We start from the raw sequence: 26,984 nt of genomic DNA on the forward strand, positions 1-26,984 counted from the left end.
TGGTCTATGGCCCCCAACTTGAAAGTATGTGTGGGGAATGCACAAATGTGCTTGTACAAAGCACTGTTTATGTTTTTATTCCTGATGTCATACAGGTGTTGATACATGTTCACTATCGACAATGAAATTCACTCAGTAGTGGGAAACAAGCCCACTATAGTGTACAAGAGGGAAGCTATTTTAAAGGCTTATTAGAAAGAGACTCTAGTGCACCCACACTGGGTGGTTGCTATAAATGCGGGAGATGGAATCAGTGTCCAGCCATGTTTCAAGGTGACGCCATCAAAATCACTGGTTATGGAATGGTAAAACCCAGGAAGAAATACTCCTGTTACTCAAAGGGGGTGGTGTATGTCGCAGTATGTGATCTATGCAACAGTTTCTATACTGATAAGACCAAAAGAGCACTGAGGCAAAGGGCGTCTCAACGGATTCACTTCAGAAGCTCGAAATACTGAAATCTCGAATTTCAGTATTTCGTGCCCAAGAAGTGGAATCCACAAAACAACGAAAACTAAAAACCATGAAATTCAAAAGCTCGAATACCGGAAGTTTTGAATTTCCCGGTTTTACTACACAGACATCCATACACACACACACACACACACACACACACACACACACACACACACACACACACACACACACACACACACACACACACACACACACACACACACACACACACACACACACACACACACACACACACACACACACACACACACCATCCACCACACAAACACACAAAATCACTCTACTAAATGAAAGCAGGGGGGGCAAGCCACCCTGCACCCCCCACACCCCCTACTTAAATATTCTCACTCCGAGGTCGCACTGCATACAAACACACACAAACACCACCACACAAGCTACTTTCTCTTCGTGCACACACACCACAGCAACAAAACACACTGACACACACCACAGCCCCTACCCAAACTTTTTAACACACACAGACACGGATGCGCGCGCACACACACACACACACACACACACACACACACACACACACATATCACAGCAACAAAACACACTGACACACACCACAGCCCCTACCCAAACCCCTTAACACACACACACACACTTACCTGAATACATGACCATAGCGGAATTTTAGAAGCGCAAAATTCAAAACCTCTGGTATTCAAGGTTTTGAATTTCGTGCTTCTAAACTTTCGCTATTATGTGGATTCAGCTTCTTGGGCTCAAAATACTGAAAATCGAGATTTCAGTATTTCGAGCTTCTGAACGGAACCTGTATCAACACCTGTATGACATCAGGAATAAAAACATAAACAGTGCTTTGTGCAAGCACATTTGTGCATACCCCACACATACTTTCAAGTTTGGGGCCATAGACCATATTGACTAAGGAGCAGGAGGGGGACCAATGGACAAATGGCTAGAATTTAAGGAATTGACATGGCAGATTAAAACTAATGCCTGTCAAGTACCAGGTCTTAATGACAGAATTTCCATGAGTTCTGTTTTAAAATTAAAAAATATATTTTTTTTATAGGTTTACCAGCTGTATTTTTATTTTCATTTTTTGCAAGAACTTCAAGTTTTAACAATTTTTATTAACTTTGTACAATGTTTGTTTTAGAGGAAATGATGTAATTACACTGACCAATGGTTAGGTGGGGTGGTGTATATATGTTTGTCATGGTCATGTGATTTTATTCTGATGAAGTCTGAAACTTGACGAAAAGCACTTAAATAAACTTGGATTTTTGCTGGTGGTCTGTTCTGCATGCTTCTTTCATCTATTTGCTGCTTCAGACCAAATCTTAATCACCAACCACTGCAAATGGACCATCTTTGGTGGATGGACTGCGACCAAATTCTTCACGGTCGTCCCTTTGTTTTTCCGGAGCCCATGGCCATAGTGACCATGGACACCTCCCAGATGGGGTGGGGGTGAATTATCTGGGCAAGACGGTCCAAGGCACTTGGTCCCCATTAGAGGCCAACTTACACATCAGTGTCCTGGAGACGAGCAGTGTTTCTTGCATTGCAGGCCATTCAGACAGCTCTTTTTCAGGGAACTATTGCAGTTCAAATGGAAAATATATCAGTGGTTTGGTACATCAGCAAACAGAGAGGAACCAATTCTTAACCCTTTGTCGAGTAGCCCTCAGAGTGTGGCAGTGGCGACCTTGTCCAACCTCTCTGTAATAGCAACACACATTCCGGGGAGTTGCGTTGTAATTGCAGACAAGCTGAGCAGATGCTTCCTTCAGCCTCACGAGTAGTCTCTCAATCTAGAAGTGGTGAAAATGATACTCCATCATTGGGGTCAACCTTGCTATGACCTGTTTGCCTGTCCCCTAAACAAAAAAATGCAGCAATCGCTACACCCTGATTCCCCACTGGGAAATTCATCCAAAGACGGTGTCCTCTACAATTGGCCCTAAGATCTACTGTATGCCTTTCCCCAGTACCTCTAATTCCCAAATTTTTACACAAAGCACTCAGGTTGAAGAGTACAGTAATCCTCATTGCCCCCTTTTGGCCTTAACAGATTTGGTTCCCCTTTCTTTGGCCTTACTTGATTCATCAACCTTGGATTCTGGACCCAGTACCAGATCTTCTGTCCCATCCAGGCAGCCTTGTTCACCCAGACATTTCAAACTTCAAGCTGACTACATGGTTCCTCCAATTCCACTAATTGCCAGGGCATCCTAATATGTTCTCTCCAGTACATCACATCCTTTTATTGGCTCACAAACCTTCTACTGGGAAACTATATGTAAGTAAGTGGAAGAGATTTACAATCTGGGCCCATGAAAAGCAAATTGATCCTTTCTGTGCTTTAACTGAGCATGTTTTAGATTTCTTAGCAACTGTGTTCAATGCTGGCATTTCTCCATCCACCATCAAACTACAGTTGACTACAATTTCTAATTTTCACATTGGTTTAGAAGAACTTTCTTTAGCCTCTCACAAGCTTTGTAAATCGTTCTTAAGAGGCACACTTTTGTTACCTCCCCCCGTATAAAGATCTGACTCCTCCTTTGGACCTGAACTTAGTACTATGGGCGGTAATACATTCCCACTTTGAACCCTCTCTGGAATGCAATCTGAAGTTTTTATCTTAGAAGACAGTCTTTTTGGTAGCCATTACTTCAGCCAGAAGAATTTCAGAAATCCAGGCCTTATCTTCTCAACCTCCTTACCTATTTTTGCATAACAATAGGGTATCTTTACGAACGAACCTCTCCTTCCTGCCCAAAGTTGTATCTGAGGTTAATATTGATCAGTCTATTAATCTATCAGTCTTCTTCACTAATCATTATAACAAGGGAGAATATGCTTTACATTTACTAGACATACATAGGCAATTATGTCTCTATCTTCATGGAACAAAAACTAAGCCAATCAAGTCAACTGTTTATTTATTTTTCTACTGCAAAGATGGGCAAGGCATTCAGCAAGATTACCCTGTCTAAGTGGCTGAAAGATTGTATTTGTTTCATTTATGATAAGAATAAATTAACCTTGCCTAAACCTGTCAAAGCACAGTCTACAAGGTCTGTAGCCACTTCAGCGGTCATTCAGTCTAGAGCTTCTATAGATGACATATGTGCAGCAGCTACTTGGACTTCTCCTCATACTTTTATTACTCATTACAAACTGGACTTCGTCTCTAGGGAAAGATCATCCTTTAGCTTGATGGTGCTCAGAAGTATCCTTCCATGGAGCCACCCAAGTTTTTAGACAGCTGGGGACTCTGTCCCATCTGTCAAGGATAAAATGAAGATTGACAACATCAGGTAAAGAAGTTATGCACTCACCATAATGTTCCATCTGTATTGTCTATCTTCATTTATCCTTGACTTCTCCTCCCTTCATTCCCCGTCCTCAACGATTTTTGGTGGAATGGATCACATGCGCCTGAACTGTTATGCTACTCAAGCTCAGTGAATAAGGCTTCCATCTGTTGATTCCGAGATCGGAACCAAACCTATCTGTCAAGGATAAATGAAGATAGACAACACAAATAGAACATTATGATAAATACATAACTTCTTTTTAAAAGGACTTCTTACTGCTGCTTCAACATCTTCTTCTGGGACTCAAACCCCTAGCAAAACTGCAAAATCTGCTACTTCAGTGCATAGAAAATGCTGTCTGCCCATCTGCCTTCGAGGTCATGGAAAGGGCTTTTCCTCTTTCTAGAGAACCAATCTGTCATCCCTCGGATCCACTCCCTATCCCCTATGTGGTTCTGAGCTCTGAGTCGATCAGGTCTGTTCCACAAGGAGAGCCAATTCCAACTAGCTTCCAGTCAGTTCCCATAGCAATACTCCCCCTCTCTTCAGATATCTCCCCTGAGAACTTACTCATGCTTCTTTTTAGTGCCCAAAAAGACAGGGGACCTAAGACCAATTTTGGATCTGAGCAAATTGAATCACTACAGGAAAAGTCAAGGTTCTGAATGGTCACAGTACAGTCCATTCTGCCATTTATTCACAAGGACAATTGGATGTGCTCTGTAGAGCTTCAGGATGGCTATTATCACATAAAAATAGACAGACACTCTCAAGGACATTTCTACTTTCAGCTGGGAGCCAGTCACTACCAGTTCAGTGCCCTGCCCTTTTGACTCACCAGAGCCCCCAGGGTATTTACCAAATGTATGGCAGTGGTGGCAGCTTACTTGAGACTCAAGGGATTCTGAATGTTTCTGTGTCTAAGCAACTGACTCCTCACTGCCCCCTATACGCATTGCCTCCAACAATCCAGGGACTATTTGCTCCAGATTTGCCACTCACGGGGAATAACAATAAATTATGGCAAATCAAAGCTGACATTAGTACAGAGCCTGGAGTTTATTGGTGCACAGCTGAATACAGCAACACAAATTGCATCCTACCAGTTCATTGCATAGACACAATCAGATTTCAGGTTCATCAGATCCTTTTCCACCCATCTCCAACAGCCAGGTTCATTCTTCAAGCACTGGGGTCTATGGCAGCAGCAATAGTCCTGCTTCCTTTAGTACTTTTCTATATGTGTGTGCTTCAATGAACTCTAGCTGTTCAATGGTCTATTCTTCAACAACCCCTATCATTTCCATTCTGACTTACTCCGATTCGCAAATGTCACATGCAGTGGTGGATCCAATCGGGCAACATTTATCTAGGACGACTTTTTGTTTTAATGCCCCCAATGGCCACAGTGACTACAGACACCTCCCAATTGGGGTGGGACTGGGGGGCATTTCTTGGGAAAAATAGTCCAAGGCACATGACCCCCCAAGAGACCCATATGCGTATCAATGTACTGGAGATGAGAGCAGTCCTATTAGCATTGCAGAAAGTCTAAGATGCTCTTCCTTTAGGGACTATTACAATCCAGACCAACAACATGTCTATTGTCTGGTGCATCAACGAACAAGGAGGAACCCCATCTTACCCTCTTTGCAAAGAGACCATGAGAGTGTGGCAGTGGGTGATCTTCTCAAACCAGTTTCTAGTTGCAGTGCACATTCCAGGGAAAACCAGCGTAGTAGCAGACAAATTAAGCAGGTCTATTCCAATGCCTCACAATTGGTCTCTCAAACAATCTGTGATGGAAGAGAATTTCCTTTGTTGGAGCCAAAATGGTTGCGACTTGTTTGCTTCCCCCTAGAAGGAATGCTTTCTACATAGCACACTTGATTAGTAAAGGCATCTCCTCAAAAGCAAAAGAGGTTCGAACCCCTCTATACTTGGCACTAATCCAGCCCATAACTGAGTATAACGCCCCATTTGGCATGTACCAAAGCACCTGCAGCAATTTGAGAGACCTAAGAGGTTTCTAACAAAGAAGATCAAGGGACTCCAGCACATGCCTTACACGGACCAACTAAAGTCCCTGTCAATATACACTGTATCTTACAGATTTCTTAGGGGAGACTTATCCTGGCCTACAGAGCACTCTCAGACCCAAACCTAATGAACTTGCTGCACATCCATAAATCAAACAAGACTAAGGCTACCTATTCCAAGGACCTAAATATGCCCTGTGACTTAAATAGGACATGCTGGAGGGAAAGATTTGTTTCCGAGTGACTGCCACATCTTTGGAATAGGCTACCAATTCATGTGAAACAGAGCACCTGTATGACACTGTTCAAGAGGAACCTGGATGTGTGGGGCACCATAAATTCTTACGGGGGATAGCGCCCACAGCCCCTCTGGACATGAGCAGTCTTTACTAAATGCAATCTTGGGTATTGACTAGCATTTCTGTGGTATTAAATTGGGATGAAGCAGCTAGGCTTGAAATTATTTTCCATAAAGGTAGTGTTACTTTATGAACAAATCCTTCTTTTTTACCTAAAGTAGCTTCTGAATTAAACATTAACCAATCCATCCATTTATAGTTGTTCTTTCCAAATTTTTCAAATAAAGGAGACTACATGCTAACCTCCTAGATGTGTACAGACAATTATGTTTTTTATCTACTCAAGACAAAGCAAATCAGAAAATCAGATCAGCTATTTGTTTCCTTCTCACTAAAAAGACCGGGATAGCAAAGTGTTACATGGTATTTTTGTTAAGAATTGGCATATCCTTCAGTTAGATAATAAAGTGGCAGAGCTAGTGGGAAATAGACCATGGGATGGTATATAAGAACAGGAAGAACTTGAGGCATAGGTTATGTTATCCGAAGATGGTCTCACAGTTAGTTCCTATACCTAAGGGTATGGGCACAGTCCAATGTGGTCAATGCAATTTTTGTGAATATATCCAAGAAGGGACAGAGTTTATACATATTGACACTGGTAGATCTTATGTGTTAGAGATAGATGCCAACCGTAACTAGGAATTTGGTCTACCTTGCCCATTGTTGCACTTGTGCATCATTCTGTATTGGGAAAACAAACAGAAGTTTAAGGGAGAGAATATGGGACCACATGTATTGCTTGAGGAGGGGGCGTGTATATAGTGCTGTAGCCAAACACATTTTGGAACTAGGCAGTCAGCACCATTTTAAGTTGAGTGTCTTGGAGATTTTACATGAAAATATCAGGTGAGGAAACATTAATAGCATCACTGAAGAACGATAATTAAAATGGATAATAAAATTTAGTGCACATCTGGGGAAGGGACTCAATGATCACCAACTATCACATCAAAGCTGAAAAATAAAAGATTAAGGAAATAAGGTGAAATAGTGTGGAATCCTATGTCTTAGTATTTTTATTATTAATGCATTTTATTGCCTGTATTTTCATTGCCTGTATTTTTAATGTCTAGTTTTTTAATATCTGTATTTTCTCTATGTAACTTGGCAATGAATGGGTTACTTGTTGCTAATTAGAAATGACTAGTGATAGGCTGTTTTAAATATGAGTCTCATGGCTGTTTTTTCATTAAGGTCTGAGGAAGCAAACTTACTGTTTGTGAAAGCGCTTACCTAATAAACATTTTTAAGAAAGACTGTGGATTTTGAACATTTGGAGACTCTGCTGTGAGCTGCTGGAAGTGGATTTTGCTGTTATTTACTTGATTTGTTACTATACAGCAGCATTCTTCTGTGCGGATTTTTGATCCTTATTTTGAATAATTGTTTAATTCATTAATTAAAGGAGTTTTTTCATTGGTGTGGTTTAGTATAAAAAGAGTCTGTTGTGGTTATATACTTTGTTCTGATGAAGTCTTTTATAGACGAACGTGAACAAGGCTTGGTGGAATTCCTATTTGTTAAACACGCTAAATGGATAGAAGAAGTAAAAGAAGGAATAAGAAGCTCAAATGTACAGGCTATGAAATGGGATGAAGTAATGGCCAGAGAGATTGAAGCAACGTTAAGAAAAGCCTCTAATTGGAAAGCCCCATTCCCAGATGCAGTACCTAACTACTGGCTAAAAGTATTACCATCATTTCATGAAGATTTAGCCATGAGTAAGAACTATGTGTATGTGCAGCCTGACCAGCCTGGTTAAAACAATACTCTTACATAAGAGCGAACCTGCAAACCATCCTAAAAACTATAGACCAATAACTTGCCTTCCGACGATGTATAAAATATACACTGAAACTGATGCTGACAGAGTTTACAGTCATTTCGAAAAAAAAACTCATTCATGGCAATAGAACAAATATGTAATAAAGCAAACCCATATGGAACAAAGGATCATTTGTTGTTGAATAAAGTTATACTAGAGAACTGTAAAAAGGGGAAGAATCTAAGTATGGCATGGTTAGACTATAAAAAAGCATTTGACAGTATCCCACATTCATGGATAAAATAGTTCTTAAAAATGTATAAGATAAACCCTACACTGATTGATTACATTACAGTGACCATGAAACAGTGGCTAAACATTTTGTAGATAAGCCATGATAAAGGACACATTATTATTTCAGGGATAAAAATTCAAGGGGGTAGTCCGGTGTGACTCTCTGTCACTACTGCTATTTTTTCATGCCGTTAACCCATTAAGTTATCTACTTAACAGATTAGGTCATGGCTACAATTTGTCTCCCAGAAAACAAAAAAGTGTGAAGACTTCTTATCTTCTTTTTGTAGGTGATTTATAACTATAGTTCATCACATGAAGAACTGAAAGCACAGCTGCAAGTGGTCAAACGTTTTTCAGATGAGATAAGAATGTCATTTGGTCTTGATAAATGTGCAAAGGCAAACCAGCACTAAGAAAACATCAGTTTGGGAAAGGAATGTGATATAAAAGAACTTGAGCAAGAGGGAGTGTATCAATATTTGGGAATTGGTGAGGGATCATCAATAAAACATGAACGAATGCAAATAAAACTTAGTAAGGAATATTTCAGAATACTTAAATAAATAATGAAAACAGTGTTGATATCTAGGAACAAAGTCTGAGCTATAAACAAATTTGCTCTTCCTGTCCTAACTTACAATTTTGGAGTGATTGACTGGCCCAGAAGGTGTTGGATATGTTGGACAGGAAAACAAGAAGGATACTTCATGCTCATCAAATGATTTATAAAAATCAGTGCATACAAAGATTATATATTCCCCATTCTAAAGGAGGTATGGGCCTACGCAAAACTGATTACATGTACAGATTTGCAATTGTAGGACTGCATACATATCTGCTCAGCTCACAAGACCAAAAAGTAGTGAAAGTTTTGAAACATGAGGAGGATAAGTCTAAGATGGCTTCCTTGCTTCGTTTAGCAGAAGCCTATTGGCATCAAGTGGGAATAGGAATCAAACCAGAAGTAGATAAAATCAGGCAGCAACTGAATGTGCCAAAAAGCAAAAGAAGGAATATAAGGTGAAGGATCAGATGAGAAGGCAAGAAATGTGGAAAAAGCATAAATATAGTTGCAAGTATAGAAAACTCTTGGAACAACCACATGTTGATAAGGACTGAATGCAGGAATGGTTAAGGAGAGGTGAATTTAAATCAAAAGATGAAAGGTTAATATTGGTGGCCTAAAATAGTGGACTACATACATGTTGGTTTACAAACTCCATTGAACATGTGGGAGAAACAGAGAAATGTAGGTTTTGTAAAACAGAATTGGAAACAGTCGCACATCTTGTTGCTGGTTGTGATACACTAATGGCAGCAGGACTGTATACTGAAAGGCATAACAGTGTGGCAAGACTGTTGCAGTGGGGAGTCTGCAAACCTTATAATATTGAAGTAACAAAAACAATGAGTGAGAAGGTCTCTGAAAAACCAATCAGTAAAAACAAAAATGAAAACTCCAGCAAAGCTAGAACTTCCACTGAGTGACCTCCCAAACCTCTTGTACCAGAGGCACATGGGATATATGCAAATGAACTTTATGAACATCAGGTGTTTCAGCTCATTGGCAATTCTGAGTCTGTATTCCTGGATGTTTTTGCTACTGGCCCATCTACCTCCTGGATGAGTCTGCCCACCTAAGAGCTCGAGTTGATCTCAAAGCGGGCATGGAAGGATTCCAGCACAGTTGAACCAATACCATGGAGACCTGACAAAATTATGGCACCACTGGAGGACAAGCAATTTTGGGGAAGAGAATTTCCTGTTGATGCCATGGTCATGGCGATGGCCAGTAAAAAGGAACTTGCCAAGGATAGTGCCACTGTTCATCCCCCCAACAAGGAGTCTTGGGTGATGGATAGGTTTGGGAAGCATGTCTATGTTTCAGTTACCTTCTTCTTAATGTCACTGAACTATGGCACATTTCACAAAGTGACACAGGGATTTGATTAAAGAACTTTCAAGTACCCTCTCAGGATACATTTCTGAGGAAGTAGAATCATATTTTACTTCTCAAGTTGGCTTCCTTGCAATCCTTTTCCAGTTCGTCCATGAAGCTCATTTTGCATGTAGCTGAAGGAACCTCAAGGGCAGTGGGTTCAGGCATTTCCATCAGGAGGCATGCCTGGATGCCCTTATGTGATTTTGCAGAACCATTCAAGTCTTCGTTCGTCAGTGCTCCTTTGGACAGCATGTCTTTGTTTGGTGTGAAAGTGAAAGACACATTATCCATCCCTGTATCAGAGATCCTGGCTAGAAATCATTGTCACTTTACTCTGTGTCATGCAGACTGCTCAGAACTGACCTGTGCCTTGCATACAGAGCAATCTCTGACCCAGGTTTAGTGGAAATGCTGCACATTCACAAATCAAATGGCACACAGGTAACTCGCTCAAAGGACCTTACCTGGTATGTGATATCAACAGAACTTGCTGGAGAGACAGATTTGTGTCACAGAGGTTGCCCCACTTTTGGAACAAGCTTCCTATTCATGTTAAACAAAGCCCCTCATTGGCCCTATTTATGCATATTTTGGATGATTGCATGGGTAACTGGAAATTCACCCTGTGATTTCCACCTGTGTCCCTCTTGGACAGGGGAAGTAGGTGCTGATTTTAGTAGTGTCTGCTTGAACCAGATACCCTTGGGACACTGGTTGAACTTGGCTATGGTTGTAAGGGCTCTGGGGCCATTAGCCTAATAACCTATGATCCTATGATCTAGGTGCGAGAAGGATGACAAGATCCTGTTTGCTGTGGGCATATGTTTTTTGACACCTCAAAGGTCCTTTTCCAGGAATCAATGAGGTACTTTAAAGATGAGGTTCAAAAAGTCCCAGGGACCTTTCCAGGACACATGTGGAGGAAGTTCCCCTAGGGTAGAGGGGGGATCTCTAATGGTAGATGCTGCCCCATGGTAGAGGTGGCCCAGAGAACCAGGGATCCACAGATTCTTTCTTTGACAGACCCTTCTGATGCTCCTCTTCTGGAGGCAATTGGGGTCAACTACCCCTGCACCAGAGAGCCTGGCTAGAAATAACAACAGATACGTGGGTGTAGATACTTGGGTGCAGAGGATTATTATCAGAGATTATGTAATACGATTTTCCCTTCCTCCTCCAATTTCAAGAAAAATCCAGATGTTCCACCCAGTCAGAGGGAACAAACAGCATTTTAGGTACAAAAGCTGCTAGAAAAAAAAGTCATTCAAGAGGTCCTACCAGACCACTTAGAATCCAGGAGTTGCCAAGATTCTTTTTAGTGCCAAAGAAAACAGAGACCAGTTGGCATAATGATAAAGGTCTTTGCCTCCCATGCACCAGGTACAAGGTTCGATCCTGACCTCTGACCAATGCCTGTTTGGTGTTTGCACATTCTCCCTGTGTCTCTGTAGGGTTTCTTCCACATCCAAAAAACATGCTGAGTGTTTCCATCTCAAACTTACCAATGAATGGAGCTGTGGGCAGCAGCACAGACTCTACCTGGTGCTCTATGGGGGAAGGAGTTGTACAGACCAACTGCTTTAGGCATCTACTGTGGTATGCAGCATCCTCAAGCTCTAGGTGATCCGGTCATGTTGACTAATGTCACCAAAATGGGCATGGGTAGTTACCGGTGATAAGTGGGTTCAGGACTCGGCCTAATCTGACTTATTCTAGGGACCCTTGCTAATGGTGAGAGGGGTATATGTGCCCCTATGCTCCACAGCAGGGTTGTGATAGTGAGGAAAAGAGTGCATTCAGACAGCAGTTGCAGGACCTACTAGATAAAGTAGGACAACATGAATTGGTGTCGATAATAGGTGACTTGAATGCACATATGGGGACAGACAGAACAGGATATGAGGACTACCTCGGTCCCACATGAGTGGGGCAACAGGAACAAAGAAGGCGAGGCCAGTCTAGACTTCTCTCTGGCAAATGGCTTGATAGTAGCCAACATATGGTTCAGAAAGAGAGACAGTCAGAAGATCACATACAAGAGTAGCCAACATGCACCTCAGGTAGACTTCCTCCTAGTAAGGAAAAGACACTGGGGTAGAATCCATGATTGCAGAGTCATCTCCAGTGAAACAGTTGGCTCACAGAATAAACCAATAGTTGCCACAATCAGCTGCAAGCAGTGGTCAGAGAAGGCTCTAAGGTCAACAGAGACCAGGCTGAAGACCTGGAAGATGACTGGAGAGACAACAGTTCAAGGATTGCTCAGGGCTCTTGCACCCCAGGAAGAGGAGGAAATAGGTGGAGTTGAAGAAGAATGGCAGCACCTAAAGCAGCATGTGTTAGGGCTACAGACAGATATGTGGCTGAGTCAGGTATGGAAATTAGGTACATGAGGAAAGCTGGTGGTGGAATGCAGAAGTCCAGGAAGTCATCAAAAGAAAGAAGGAGTGCAGGAAGAAGTGCAAGTCAGAAAAGACTGACCAGGCTAGGAAGGACTACTGGTTGGCTACCAAAGAAGCTGAGAAAGAAGTTGCAATAGCAAAGAATAGGGCATCGGAGGCACTGCACCAACTTCTGGAAAGTGACTCAGTAAGGGGCACAAAGAAACTATATCAGGTTGCAAGGCAAAAACAGAAAGATAAAGAAGATAGTCAGACACCCTTCATAAGGGATAACAGCAACAACCTGCTTACCAGTCCAGAGGACATCAAAGGCAGATGGAAGGAGTATTTCCAGCAGTTTCTGAATGAAGAAAACCCCACAGAAGCTGTACTGCCCCAGAAGCAGACTATGATGACAGAAGAAGAGGAGCCCAGACAAGAAGAAGTAAGAACAGCACTAATGAAGATGAAGTCAGGGAAAGCAGCAGGCTCAGATGAGTTCACAGTAGATATGATAAAGATGCTGGGTAAGATAGGGGAGACATGGCTCCTGAGGGTACTAATAGCAGTGTGGAAAGAAAGAGGTATCCCATATGACTGGAGAGTAAGCATACTCGTGCCAGTGTATAAGAACAAAGGGGACATCCACAACTGTGGGCAGTACAGAGGCACCAAACTCCTATCAGATTGCATGAAAGTTCTGGAGAGGGTGATTGATAAACAGATATACAGAATAGTAGAATGTAAAATGGGAGATGAGCAGTTCAGATTCAGATCAGGATGCAGCACAACTGACCCGATGTTTGCAGTGAGACAGATACTTGAGAAGAAGCTAGAGATGAGGAGAGAGTCCAACTGGGCATTCCTAGACTTGGGGAAAGCATATGACAAGGTCCCAAGAAAGCTGATCTGGGCAGTACTGCAGCGGTTTGAAGTCCCAGAAACATTGGTAGAATTAGTGCAGGCCATGTACAAGGACCCAATGACTCAAGTATGAACAGTGTTCAGCCGCACAAAGGGGTTCACAGTGGGAGTGGGTGTACACCAGGGTTCAGCTGTCAGCCCACTGCTGTTCATATTGGTGATGGACTACGTTAGCAAACAGGTCGGAGGGGGCAGATTAACAGAGTTGCTGTATGCAGATAATGTGGCATTACAGGCAGACCCTGAGCTAGAACTTAAGCAAAGGATAGGATAATGGAATGCAAAACTGAAGGCACATGGGATGAAATTAAGCACAGGTAAGTCAGCAATAATGGCAGCAAATTGAGGAACTCAGAAGAAGCTGAGAACAGAGATAGAAGGGAAGATAGTGGAACAGGTAAACAGCTTCAAGTATCTGGTAGGGGTGGTTGAGAAGAAGGGAAGTCTGAATGAAGAGGTCAAAGCTAGAATCAGAGGGGCTGCAGTCAACTGGCATAGAGTGTCAGGTGCAGTCTATGACAGAATGACAGAAGAATGCCAAAGAAGCTGAAAACTAAGGTGTATAAGACAGTGGTGTGACCAGTACTACTGTATGGTATAGAAACCTGGGCAGTAAAGGCAGAAAAGATGAAGAAGCTAGAGGTGATTGAAATGAGTGCCTGAGAAGGGTGGTAGGATGCACACTGTTGGACAGACGAAGAAATGAAGACATAAGAGCAGAAGCCAAAGTAGCTCTAGTTGCAGAAAAGATCAAAGAGAACAGATTACAGTGGTTTGGACATGTAGAAAAAGCAGAAGGCAATCTGGTGAGGAGGATTTGGTACAGATAGGAAGAAGGTAAGATGAAGCGAGGACATCCAGCAAAGAGGTGACTGGATTGTGTGAAAGAAGATCTGTGACAGTCAGGCATGAGTATTGAAGAAAGTAGGAGTGTGGCACTGAATCAAGAGAGTTGGCGACAGTTAACATGATACCCCGACCCCATGTAGAACAAAAATAGGAAAAAGGGGGGCTGATGATGATGAGACCAGTTTTGGATCTCAGCAACTTGAGCAAGTCAATTTGATGCACCAAGTTCCGGATGGTCACGGTTCAGTCCATTCTCTCTTTTTTAGGCAAAGACTGGATGTGGCCAATAGACCTTTAGGATGGTTATTATCACATAAAGATTAACAGGTGATCCAGAAGTTATTTACACGTCCAGCAGGGAGCCAGTCATTACCAGTTCAGAGTTCTGTCCTTTGGTCTCACCACAGCCACCAAGGTGTTTACCAAATGTATGGCAGGTTCACTTGAGACTGCAAGGATTCCGGGTGTTTCCATATCTAGATGACTAGCTCATTCCCTCCCCAACCAGGCATCAGTTAACAAGGGCAAGAGATCAGATTCTCCAGACATGTTCTCATATGGGTATAATCATAAACCACGAGAAGACTCAACTAGAACCAACCCAACATTTGGAGTTTATAGCAGCACTGTTCAACACAAAGTCAATGATAGCTTCACTTCCTTTTTCAAGGTTTCTGACTATAAGGTCACAGGTCAGAAAAATAATCTGCAGTACCAAGATTTCAGCTGACTTGGTCCTGCAAGTTCTAGGATGAATATAATCTGCTATAGCACCAGAACCTTTAGCCAGATTTTACATGAGGATCTTTCAGTGGATGCTAGCAACACAATGGTCAATACTTTACCAACCCATGTCCATCCCAATACGAATCAATGATGCATGCAAGAGGGACCTCAAATGGTGGATTCAGTTGGACCAGGTTCTACAAGGTTGTCTGTTCATTCCCCCCTCAGCCCAAGGCCACAGTGACCATGGATGCTTCCCAGTTGGGGTGGGGGGTGGCATTTCCTGGGGAAAACAGTCCAGGGCACTTGGTCCCCCGAAAAGGCCAACTTGCATGTCAATGTCTTAGAGATGAGAGCAGTGCTTTTAGCATTGCAGGCCTTTCAGAATGCTCTCCCTCTGGGGACAGTTGCAGTTCAAATGGACAATATGTCAGTAGTTTGGTATATCAACAAACAAGGAGGAACCAGATCTTACTCGTTGTGTTGAGAAGAACTCAGAGTGTAGCAATGGGCAATCTCATCCAACTGCTTTCTCTTAGAAATGCACATTCCGGGGAAGTCCAGCACACTGAGCAGGTGCATTTTTCTACCTCACGACTGGTCTCTCAAAAAGAAAGTAGCGGAAATGATTTTCCATCACTGGGACCAGCCTTGCTGCAATCTTTTTCCATTTCCCCTAAACAACAAATGCATCAGCTACCTTGCCCTAATCCCCCCACAGGGGTAATCACAGAGGGATGCTGTTCTTCATGACTGTCCCCCTGGTCTACTTTATGCTTATCCTCCAATTTCTTTAATTCCGAAATTCCTGCAGAAAGCTGCCATGTTGAAGAGAAACAGCACAGTGCAAGCTCGTGGTGGTGTACCTTGAAGATTTTTCTGTTATGTTGAAGAGCAAAGTCATCCTCATTGCACCCTACTGGCCTCAGCAGATTTGGTTCCCCTTCCTTTGGCCTCGCCTACTTCACCAACGCTGGATTCTGAATATGACTCCAGACCTTCTGTCTCATCCAACAAGCATGATTCATCCAGATTCATCAAACCTCAGGCTAGAGGCCTGGCATTTCCAATTCCATTAATAGCCAGACAACGTATGCTATCTTTACCTATCTGACATACTTTTATCTTCCCATAAACCCTCTGTATAAAAGCTCTACTCTGGTACATGGAAAAGGTTTGTTTACTGGGCTTGCCAAAATAATATTGATCCTTCTTCAACTCCCATACATAATATCCTGGAATTTTTGGCTATACTTTTTAAAGAAGGAGCTAGTTCCTCAATAGTTAAGGTTCAGTTAGCAGCTATATCAAATTTTCACACTAGATTTAAGGGTTCCTCGGTTGCTTATCATAAGCTCTGCAAATCTTTCTTGAGAGGGGCTCTTCTTCTATGACCTCCTTTTACAGACCCTACTCCTCCCATGGGACCTGAATCTGGTACTACAAGCTCTTACTCATTCCATATTTGAACCAGCAGCTAAGTGTGACTTTAAATACCTTTCTTGGAAGGCAGTCTTTCTGGTAGCCATTACTTCTGCCAGACCAATTTCTGAGATCCAAGCATTGTTCTCAAAACCTCCATACTTGATTTTTCACAAGGCTAGAGTTACCTTATGAACTAATGCATCCTTTCTTCGTAAGGTGGTATCAGAGTTGAATACCAGTCAGTCCATTAATTTGCCAGTTTCTTTCCTAAATTTGCTAACAAGGGCGAATACATACAACGTTTATTGGATGTTCTCAGACAATTACGTTTTTACCTAAATTGAACAAAAGAGATCAGAAAATCTGACCAATTGTTTGTCTCATTTGCAGAATTAAAATTGGGAAAACCAGTTGCCAAAGTAACTTTAGCCAGTTGGCTGACTGCATTTTATTTATTTGTAATAAACTGGACATTACCTTACCAAAATCATTACAGGCCCGTTCAGCTAGTTCCATGGCAACTTCCTCACTTTTTCAGTCTAGAATGTCCATGAATGATACCTGTGCTGCAGTAACTTGGGCCACTCCCCATACTTTTGTTACTCATTACAAATTAGATTTGATCTCCAGAGACAGAGCATCATTTGGTTCAACTGTGCTCAGGAATATCCTTCCTTGAGTCCACCTGTGATGTTAGGTAGTTAGGGACTCTGTCCCATCAGTTGAGGATGGAATGAAAATTGACAACATCAGATAAAGAAGTTATGTACTCACCATAATGTTCCATCTGTGTTGTCCATTTTCATTCTTCCTTGACTCCCCAACCACCAACCCCCATCCTTTCTAAACTCCTGTAAGAATAAGTGGTTTATGGACATTTTTGTCTTTTATATTGAGCTCCAGATATAGTCTTCTTCCTGTTTGTCTACAAATATTTCCTTTCTGTTAAATCAGCAAACAAGATCTGCGGTATTTGGGACTGGATCACTATGGTAAGGGAGAAGCTTGAGAGTTTTTGGTTGCCATAAGCTTTAGCAATGACCGAATTTGATCCAAGAGATCGGATCTGAGCGCATCAGCTGAGGAAGAATGAAAATGGAAAACACAGATGGAACACTATGGTGAGTACGTAACTTATTTTTTCTGAGACTCCTTTCTGGATAGACCCTTTCAGCACTTCTGAAGGGTTGCTTGACTGCTCACCTCTGGAGGCAGTCAAGGGGCCCTTGTCCTTGCACCCAAATGGCTGAGCTTCTATAACAAAAGATTCTTGGGTGCAAAAAATAATATCCAGAGGTTAATGTTAAGTTGTCAATCTCGCCTTCATTCTTACTGGATGGGTTCGAAGCCGACCCTTGACTCCGACTTGGCCTATACTAAAGCTCGAGAGCTATTTATACCGGCTCGAGGCTACCCTATATCCCACAATGCTAGGCGCTAACTACCCAGATCTCGTTTGCCGCTTACAGCTGTGAGGTGCTTTTTTACCAGCTCTGCAGGTTAGAATTTATAATTCTTGAATTTCACCCTTTTAGTCAGACTTTCAGTTAGATTTTTGTTAGCGACCATCCCATTAGCTTCCCTTCATAGCTAATCTCCCTTCCGGTCCCTTTTAATCCCTTAATCCTAACCCCTTCTTTGGTTAGAAGGTTAGGCCTTTGGGCCTATTCCCCTTCTTTAAATTGTCAGTGTAAATTGTTGTGTGACTGACTTAGTTTGTGTTAAAGGGTGTCTGTGTGTGTGTGTATATTTTTTGTACTTTTTAGGATGTCTAAAGACACCAGGGTCTCAGGCTTCAAGAAGTGTGACTCGTGCTGTCAGAAAATGTCGCTGACAGACGGTCACACTTCTTGTGTTTATTGCCTGGGCCCTCTGCACCTGCAGGACTCTTGTTCCGTCTGTCATGCATTCAGTCCAAGAGTCCTGCAGGAACGCAGAAATAAGTTGATTTTGAGGGGCTTATTAAAGCCTGAAGGTTCCCCGACCAAGTCATCGTCGGGGAAGCCTTCGAAGCCATCTAAGCCGTCGGCTCTGTGTTCAGAGCCTTCGACTGGTGGTGCTCTGACTGCCGCTACATCGGCTCTGGCTGGAGCCGATGTTTCCAAGATGCAGTCTTCCTCAACGGCTCCGGCTGGAGTTGACGATGTTCTTCATCTCACATTGCTGCAGTCCTTACATATGGGTAGTCCGCTGTCCTCGGTCGGCCCGAATACCAAAGTATTAGGCTGATGTCGGTCATGGGCGCTCAGATCTGACATCAGAGCGTCAGGGTATAAAAGCGCATGACTGACGTCATATCCTCAGTCTTTTTTGCTGCATGGTCCGATGCAGAAGCAGCGTTGCAAGTGCCGTCATGCTCTGAAATTTTCGATTCTGAGTTTCAGACCGAAACCAAGTTGGGCTAAGTACCCGTTGGGAATATTTTTGTTTTTCTTGCCTCAGTTAATTCCGGATGTCAGAAAAAGTGAATAATTGTATTTCTTGTGGGAAACAGATACCGCATAGGGATTATCACTCTCTTTGCATTCCTTGTTTGGGACGGACCACGGCGTAGTCGGGTGTCGGTTTTGTGCTAGGTTTAATAAGCGCACTATAAAAAGGTTAGATTGTGCTAGGTTAGTCTTTGGTAAGCGGTGTAATTATAATATGCCGTCGGATCCTCCGACGCCGCTTCCAGAAGCGCAAAGACAAATCCTTGAAACCTAGACAGGTTGATTCGTCCGTTTCGGACGCCGGTCCTGCAGAAGCTACAGTGGAGCAAGTGGATCCGGCTGAAGTTTCTGTTGAGTCTCAGGGGGAAACTTTGATTTTGCAGGATGTGGCCTCACAGGAGTCAGGTCAAGCTGAAGGGGCCTCTCAGGTTACTGTTCTCCCTTCTATGCCTAAGGTGGTTAGGCCTTCTGCTACTATTTCTAAGGCTTCTTCTAAGGGCAGGTCTGTTTTGCCTTCCTCTGGTGTCCCTCCAGGTACTTCAGGGTCTGTGCCTAAAAAGCACATGCTTAAAATGGCAGAAGATTTGATTACTTTAATTAGAGGTTCTATGCCCCCTCCTGATAAGAGGCCCAGGGTGGAGCCAGAGTTGGAAAGTTTGGATCAGGCCTCTGACGACTCAGACTCTTCTGCTGAAGATATTCAAGATTTTGCCCCTTATTCAGATTGTGATGCAGGGGAGTCCGCTCCTTCTGCTTCTCCTCCAGAGGATTTTTCGTTTTCAGAAACTCTGCATTCCATGTGGAAACATTTTAAGTGGGAAGGACAGGATTTCTCTGATTCACGAAAGAGGCTTAGGGAATTCTTGTTTTTACCACAGCATAGATCCTTGGCTATACCTCCTGTTTTGGATGTTGTTCAAGATGTTTTCTCGGAGGCTTCCCTTAATCCAGATTCTTTGCCTCCTGCGCCAGTTAAACCGGACAGGTATTACAGGGTGCCTGAGGCTCATAAATATCTGTATAAGAGCCCTAGGGCGGACCCAGAAACTATTAGTCAGGGGCCTAAGGGTGTTAGAGCTTCTGTTGTAAAGAATCCGGTTCCTCTAGATAAGGAAGCTAGAGCTTTGGATAGATGGGGTAAGAAGGTGTATACCTCTTCTACTTTAGCAATGAGGGCTTTAAATTGCCAGTTTCATATGTTGAAGTATCAGAATTTCCTCCTTTCTCAGCTAAAATCTAAAGTGGATGCTTTGGCAGAGGGCATAGAGTGTAAAGAATTGCAGGATTTAGTACATGCCTCTGAACAGGTGGGTAAGCATTCTTTGCAGTGTGGTTTTGATGCTGTACAGGCCTCTTCTAGGGTGGCTGCCACTGGATCAGTTCTTCGTAGGCACGCCTGGCTTAAGGATCAGAATTTGTCCGAGCATGTTAAAACTAGAATTCTGGATGCCCTTTACAGTCTGAAGTTTTGTTTGGTCCCCTGTGGAGTCGGTTTTGAAGAAAATGGAAGACAAGGCTAAGTCTATGCAGACTGTTAAAGATTTTTGCAGGTGCAACCTCCAAAGTTTAGTAGAAATTGGCCTACTAAGGGGTGGACCTACCCTTCTTCTGATTCTCAGTCTAGGGGTAGATCTAAACGTGGCAGGGGCAGAGCTCACAGTACATTCAGGCCTAGAACTTGGAGTTCACCTGCACAATCTGCAGGTGAGGGCAGGGGCCAGTCCTTTCGTAAACAGGCCCAATGACCTGCATTTTCAGCTGCCAGATTCTTCTTCCCTGGCAGCTCCTTTGGGAGGAAAATTAGCACTCTTCAAGCAAAACTGGCTTTTAGTCACCCAGGACAAATGGGTATTGGACATTATAAACCGAGGCTACAAGTTCTATTTCCATACATTGCCTCCTTTCAAAGGCATGCCAGACGTTCCTCCTCGGCAAAGGATAGAGGCTCACAAGCAGATTTCTTTACTTCTTCAAATAGGAGCTATACAGCCAGTTCCTCTGTCAGAAGTGGGAATAGGATTTTATTCTCGCCTGTTTCTAGTACCAAAGAAAGGGAACACGTGGAGACCAATTTTGGATTTATCTATCCTCAACACTTATCTGGACATTCCAAAGTTCAAAATGCTGACGTTACAACAGCTTTTACCTCTGTTGGGAAAAGATCACTGGATGGTAACTCTGGATCTCAAAGAGACTTATCTTCATGTTCCTATCAGGCCCAGTTGCAGGAGGTACCTGTGTTTTCGGGCTGGAAATTTACATTATCAGTTCTCTGTATTGCCCTTTGGCTTATCTACTGCGCCCAGAGTGTTCACAAAGGTTCTGGCTCCAGTGATAGCCTTTTTCAGGTTAAAAGGAATACAGATTTATCCTTATTTGGACGATTGCCTGATTATTGCTCAACACAAAGACGAACTTCTGCATCATCTACAGTATGTGATGGTAGTGTTAAGATGCCTAGGGTATTCTGTGAACGAAACAAAGTCCAGTCTAGTACCCTCTCAGGACATGTGCTTTCTGGGTGTGAGACTGAATACAGCTTCCCAGATGGCCTTTTTGACCCCGGACAAACAAAGAAGCCTTTCTCTTTATTTCCGTCAAATGTCTCTACAGTCCAGGCTGACTGCAAGGACAGTCCTTTAAGCCTTGGGGTTCATGGCATCTTGTATTCTGGTACTTCCCAATGCCAAACTACATATGAGGAAGCTTCAATGGTATCTCAAAAATGTATGGACACAACACTGCCAAGATCTAGACACTGTCATTCAGATAATACCTTGCATTCAGAAAGAATTTGTGTGGTGGGCTCAGGAATGTCACCTAAACAAGGGAGTCTCTGTGACCCGACCAGAGGCGAGTCAGATTCTAACGACAGATGCCTCGGACAAGGCTTGGGGAGCACACCTCAATGGAAAATGGGTGCAAGACATGTGGCCTGTCAGACTTCAACATTTGCATATCAACTTGAAGGAGATGTTAGCAGTCCAATTTGCATTGATGGCTTTCAAGGATTTACTTCACCCAGGACAGGTGTTGATTCAAACAGACAACACTACTGTCATGTGGTACATCAACAAGCAAGGGGAACCCATTCGTACCCTCTTTGCAGGCAAGCGATGATTTTGTGGGAGACTGCTCTCAGTTTACACCTCAATCTTCAGGCAAGGTTTCTACCAGGAGCACAGAACTCCTTAGCGGATGTGTTGAGCAGACAAATTGTGGATCCTCATGAGTGGAAACTGGATCCTCATGTGTTTCAAAAGTTGACAGTGTTATGGGGGACTCCAGACATAGATCTGTTCGCTTCTCCACTAAGTTACCAGTTGCCAAAGTTTTGCACAAAAATGTTTCATCCCACAGCTTGGAAGGTGGATGCTCTATCATTCAGTTGGAGCAATCTTCATGTCTATGCCTTTCCACCTCTGCCTCTCATTACCAAGGTACTCCTGAAGGCCAGAATAGACAAGCCATCCATGATTCTGATAGCGCCGGATTGGCCTCGACAGCACTGGTACCCACTACTGAGGAGTTTGGCACGGGAGCCTCCATGGCCTCTGCCTTTGATTCCGCATCTTTTGTCTCAGGAGGGCAATCACTTCCTCAATGTCAAGATTCAGTCTCTGCATCTCACAGCCTGGCATATTCTGTTTTAGACCCTGGAGGGTCTCAGCTTCCACAACAAGTTTTGAATGTTATTTTGGAGGCCAGAAGGCCTAGTACAAGGAAAGTTTACGCTGATAAATGGAGGAGATTTTTCTTTGGAGCAAAGCGAAGGACTTTGATGTTTCCAAGCCTGATTTAAGTGTTTCTCTTCAATATCTTACTGAGTTATTGGACAAGGGTTTGTCTTTCTCCTCGATAAAGGTTCATGCTACAGCCATTTCTGCTCACTATGACTGTGACCCTCCTTTATTTTCCCATCCTTTGTTTAAACAATTTCTTAGAGGGGCAAAGAACATAAGACCCCCACGTAGAGCTCCTACTCCTGCTTGGGATCTCAATTTTGTGTTGGAAAAGCTTACTCTACAACCTTTTGAGCCTGCAGCTACTGCCGAGTTAAAGTATTTATCATGGAAGACTGCTTTTTTGTTGGCCATTACCTCTGCAAGAAGGGTTTCTGAATTACAGGCCCTTATGGCAGTGGAACCTTTCCTGATTTTTCATAAGGATAGGGTATCTTTGTGTACTAATCCTTCCTTTATGCCTAAAGTGGTTTCTAGTGTGGCCTTGAACCAAACTATTCATTTGCCTACTTTTTATGCAAACCCTCAAAATAAAGGGGAGAAGATTTTGCATACTTTGGATATTCACAGGCAGTTACGTTATTATTTGAGCAGAACCAAGGGTTCAGGCAGTCTCAGCAGTTGTTTGTTTCTTTTGCTTTGGGTTCTCAGGGAAAACCTGTTTCAAAACAAACTATTTCTAAATGGATTGGGTTTTGTATTTCTTTCTGTTATTCCCATCATGGTAAGGAGATTCCGGCTGGAATCAGACCTCATTCCACTAGAGCTACTGCCACTTCTACTGCCTTTCTAAGGGGGGTAGCTACAAAAGATATTTTAGAAGCAGCCACTTGGAGTTCAGTACATACTTTTTCCAAGCATTACCACCTTCCTCTTTATTCTAAGTCTAGGGCTGGATTTGCCACTGCAATATTACAGGGCATTTTAGCAGCCCCTAATGCTTTATGATTTTGCCATCCTCCCTTTACCTCTGCTTTGGGATTCTACCCATATGTAAGGACTGCAGCAATGTGAGATGAAGAACATAGTACAGTTTTGTACCTACCATAAATGTAGATGTTCAAGATCCACATTGCTGCAGTCCAATACCCTCCCTCCTTCCCTCTGTAGTTTGGCATGGTTATATGGTTTGGGTGATGGTTGTTGTTGGGCATGTTTTGGGAGGTATCCTGTTTTTGGGCTGTGGCCTTTCTTTTAGGGCCTTCTGACATCTGGGGCAAGAAAAGACTGAGGATATGACGTCGGTCATGTGCTTTTATACCCTGACGCTCTGATGTCAGATCTGAGCGCCCATGACCGACGTCAGCCTAATACTTTGGTATTCGGGCCGACCGAGGACAGCGGACTACCCATATGTAAGGACTGCAGCAATGTGGATCTTCGAACATCTACATTTATGGTAGGTACAAAACTGTACTTTTCTCAAACTCGATCTTCTACATCGGCTCGAGCCAGAGCCGATGATTCTAGGACTCAGTCGGCGCCGATAGTGGTGTCGGCGCCATCTGCCAGCCGTAAACGGTCCAGGTCTCCGTCCTTGGAATCTGTTCACTCGGCTCCAAGGTCTCCCTTACTCTCGGAGCGGAGCCATCGAACCCATTCCTCTAGGTCTTCCAGGCTCTCGGACCATGACCTCGAGATGGTGGTTAGTAGACTTCTTAAGTCTCAGGCACTAGCCCAGATGCTCCATAGCCCTTCTCAACAGACAGTGGCTATTCCCACCCTATCTTCAATTCCTCCTCCGACTCTTCCTCTGAGTTCGGAGCAGGAGCTTGTGGGAGCCGTGGCCGTCAACACGTCGGAGCCGATACCTCACCTTTCAGCTCTGTCATCGGTTCCGGTCTCTTCCATGGTCCCATCCTTGGAGGGATCCGGGCGCATGGACTTCCTTGTCGGCTCCGAGGGGGCGAGTGGCATCAGACCCTTGTCCGACCCCGTTCTCCCTCTTGGAGCTTCGGCGCTGGTAAGTTCGGCCCCGACATCGGCTTCGGAGCCGCCCCTCTCAGTGCCGGGAGGGGTCCTTATCTCTTCGGAGCGGGGACCTTCTACCCTGCCTGATAGCGGTGCCTTCGAATTCATGAGGAGCGTGCTGGCCCCTGTGCCTACTCCACGGTCGGCTCCCTCAGCTCCTCCCTCTATAGTGCCTGCTACGGTCTTTACCCACCCTCTCATTCCTGACCGTAGAGATCCAACGCCTCAGGTTTCCCCATTGGGAATATCCTCCTCTTCTGAGGTTTCCCCTGATCCGTCAGGGGAACCGCCTCGGAAGAGGAAATGTAAGAGGAAGCATGTGGACTCCCCTGAGTCCATTACATCAGATACTGACTTGGATGAGTCGGAAGGGTCCCCACGGTCCCCCTCTGAGGATGTCTCCTTTTCAGACATCCTTGAGATCCTGAAGCAGAGGGGGAACTGGTCTACCCTTAATCCTTCTGAGGACGAGTCGGTTTACCTAGAGGTGTTTGGCTCTCGCCCTTCCACCTCATGGGTGTCTCCGCCCTTTGACCCCCTCATGCAAGTGGTGGCGCAAAAGGCGTGGATGGCCCCTGATACGATGGAACCTACCCCACGGAGGCCTTCAAAATTCATAACAGCCCCTTCGGACAAACAGTTTTTAGCCAAGGGTGTCCCGGTTGACGCCATGGTGGTGGCTGCAGCCACTAAGAAGGAACTGGCTGATCCTTCAGTACCTGTCCATCCTCCTAACAAGGAGTCTAGGACTATGGATAGGTACGGCAAGCGGATGTTTTCTTCAGCGACCTTTGTCATGCAGTCGCTGAATTATCTGTGCCACTTCACCCACCTTCAAAGAGACATGCTCAAAGAAGTGGGTGAGGTCTTACAGGATCCAACAGCTGCGGGGTCTCAGGACAAAATAAACTCCCAGCTGGCAACCCTGAATTCCATTGTCAACTCCTCCATGCGGCTTATTTCCTATGCGGCCGATGGGGCGAGTAGGGCTGCAGGCACAGGCGTGGCCTTACGGCGTCATGCCTGGATGCGGCTTTGTAATTTTGCAGACCCCTTTAAGGCATCCTTCACTAATTCCCCCTTTGACGGTTCAGCTTTGTTTGGACCGCAGGTGAAGGATACTTTGACCCGATGCGAGCAAGAAGGCAAGACTCTCTCTGCCGTGGGAGTCCATTTTTCCACCCCATCTAGACCATACCCTAAGGGTCAAAAGGGTGGGAAAATGTGGTTCTGCAAACCACAAGAGGTCGCGCCCGACGCAAGAGGTCAGTTCCCCTCTAGAGGCAGGGGGGGGGGACAATAACAGACGCCACCCTAGGGGCAGAGGAGGTCCGCAAAATCAGGGTAGCAGAGAGTCTCTTTCTGACAAACCCTTCCAGCATCCCTGAGAAGCTGCCTGACTGTCCGCCTTCGGAGGCAGTCAGGGGAAGGTTATCACTGTACCCAGAAGCCTGGCTTTCACTCACCCAAGACAAATGGGTACAGTCAATTATATCCGAGGGTTACAAAATCTCTTTTATCCACACCCCAACTCAGCCAAAAGGACCCCTCTCAGATGTTCCACCCAGTCTAAGGGAACAAGCAGTACTAGAAATATCAAGACTGCTAACAAAAAGAGCCATCCAGCCAGTCCCAGCAGACAAACAAGGATCTGGAATCTACTCCAAGTTCTTTTTGGTACCAAAAAAGACAGGGGACTGGAGACCAATACTGGATCTCAGCAGACTAAACAAGTCTGTAAGAAGAATGAAGTTCCGGATGGTCACGCTACAGTCCATTCTACCCTTTCTGGGTCAGGACGAATGGATGTGCTCAGTAGACCTTCAGGATGTGTACTACCACATCAAGATGCACAGGCGGTCCAGGAGGTTTCTCCGCTTCCGGCTGGGAGTCGGTCACTATCAGTTCAGAGCCCTGCCCTTTGGTCTCACTACAGCCCCCCGAGTGTTCACCAAATGCATGGCAGCGGTTACGGCTCATCTGAGGCGTCAAGGATTCCAGGTGTTTCCATACCTAGACGACTGGCTTCTCACTGCCACCACCAGGCGCTGGCTTCTCCTCTCCAGAGATTACACCATTCATACTTGCAAAGGGCTAGGTATCTTCATAAATTTCGAAAAGTCTGCCTTGTCGCCTTGTCAGTCTATTACCTTCATAGGCACCACATTGGACACAGTTCGGCTGTCCGCAAAACTAACTGATCAATGAGTTCTAGATATTCGCAGGCATGTTCACATCCTTCTTCAGAACAACAAAATCCAGGCCAGGTTTGTCCTGAAGATATTAGGTCTCATGGCGGCAGCCATTACTCTACTTCCCCTAGCTCACTTTCATATGCGCATCCTTCAG

Source organism: Protopterus annectens, chromosome 14.part0 (genome assembly GCF_019279795.1).
Source record: "Protopterus annectens isolate FY-2018-M chromosome 14.part0, PAN1.0, whole genome shotgun sequence".
Lineage (NCBI taxonomy): Eukaryota > Metazoa > Chordata > Ceratodontiformes > Protopteridae > Protopterus > Protopterus annectens.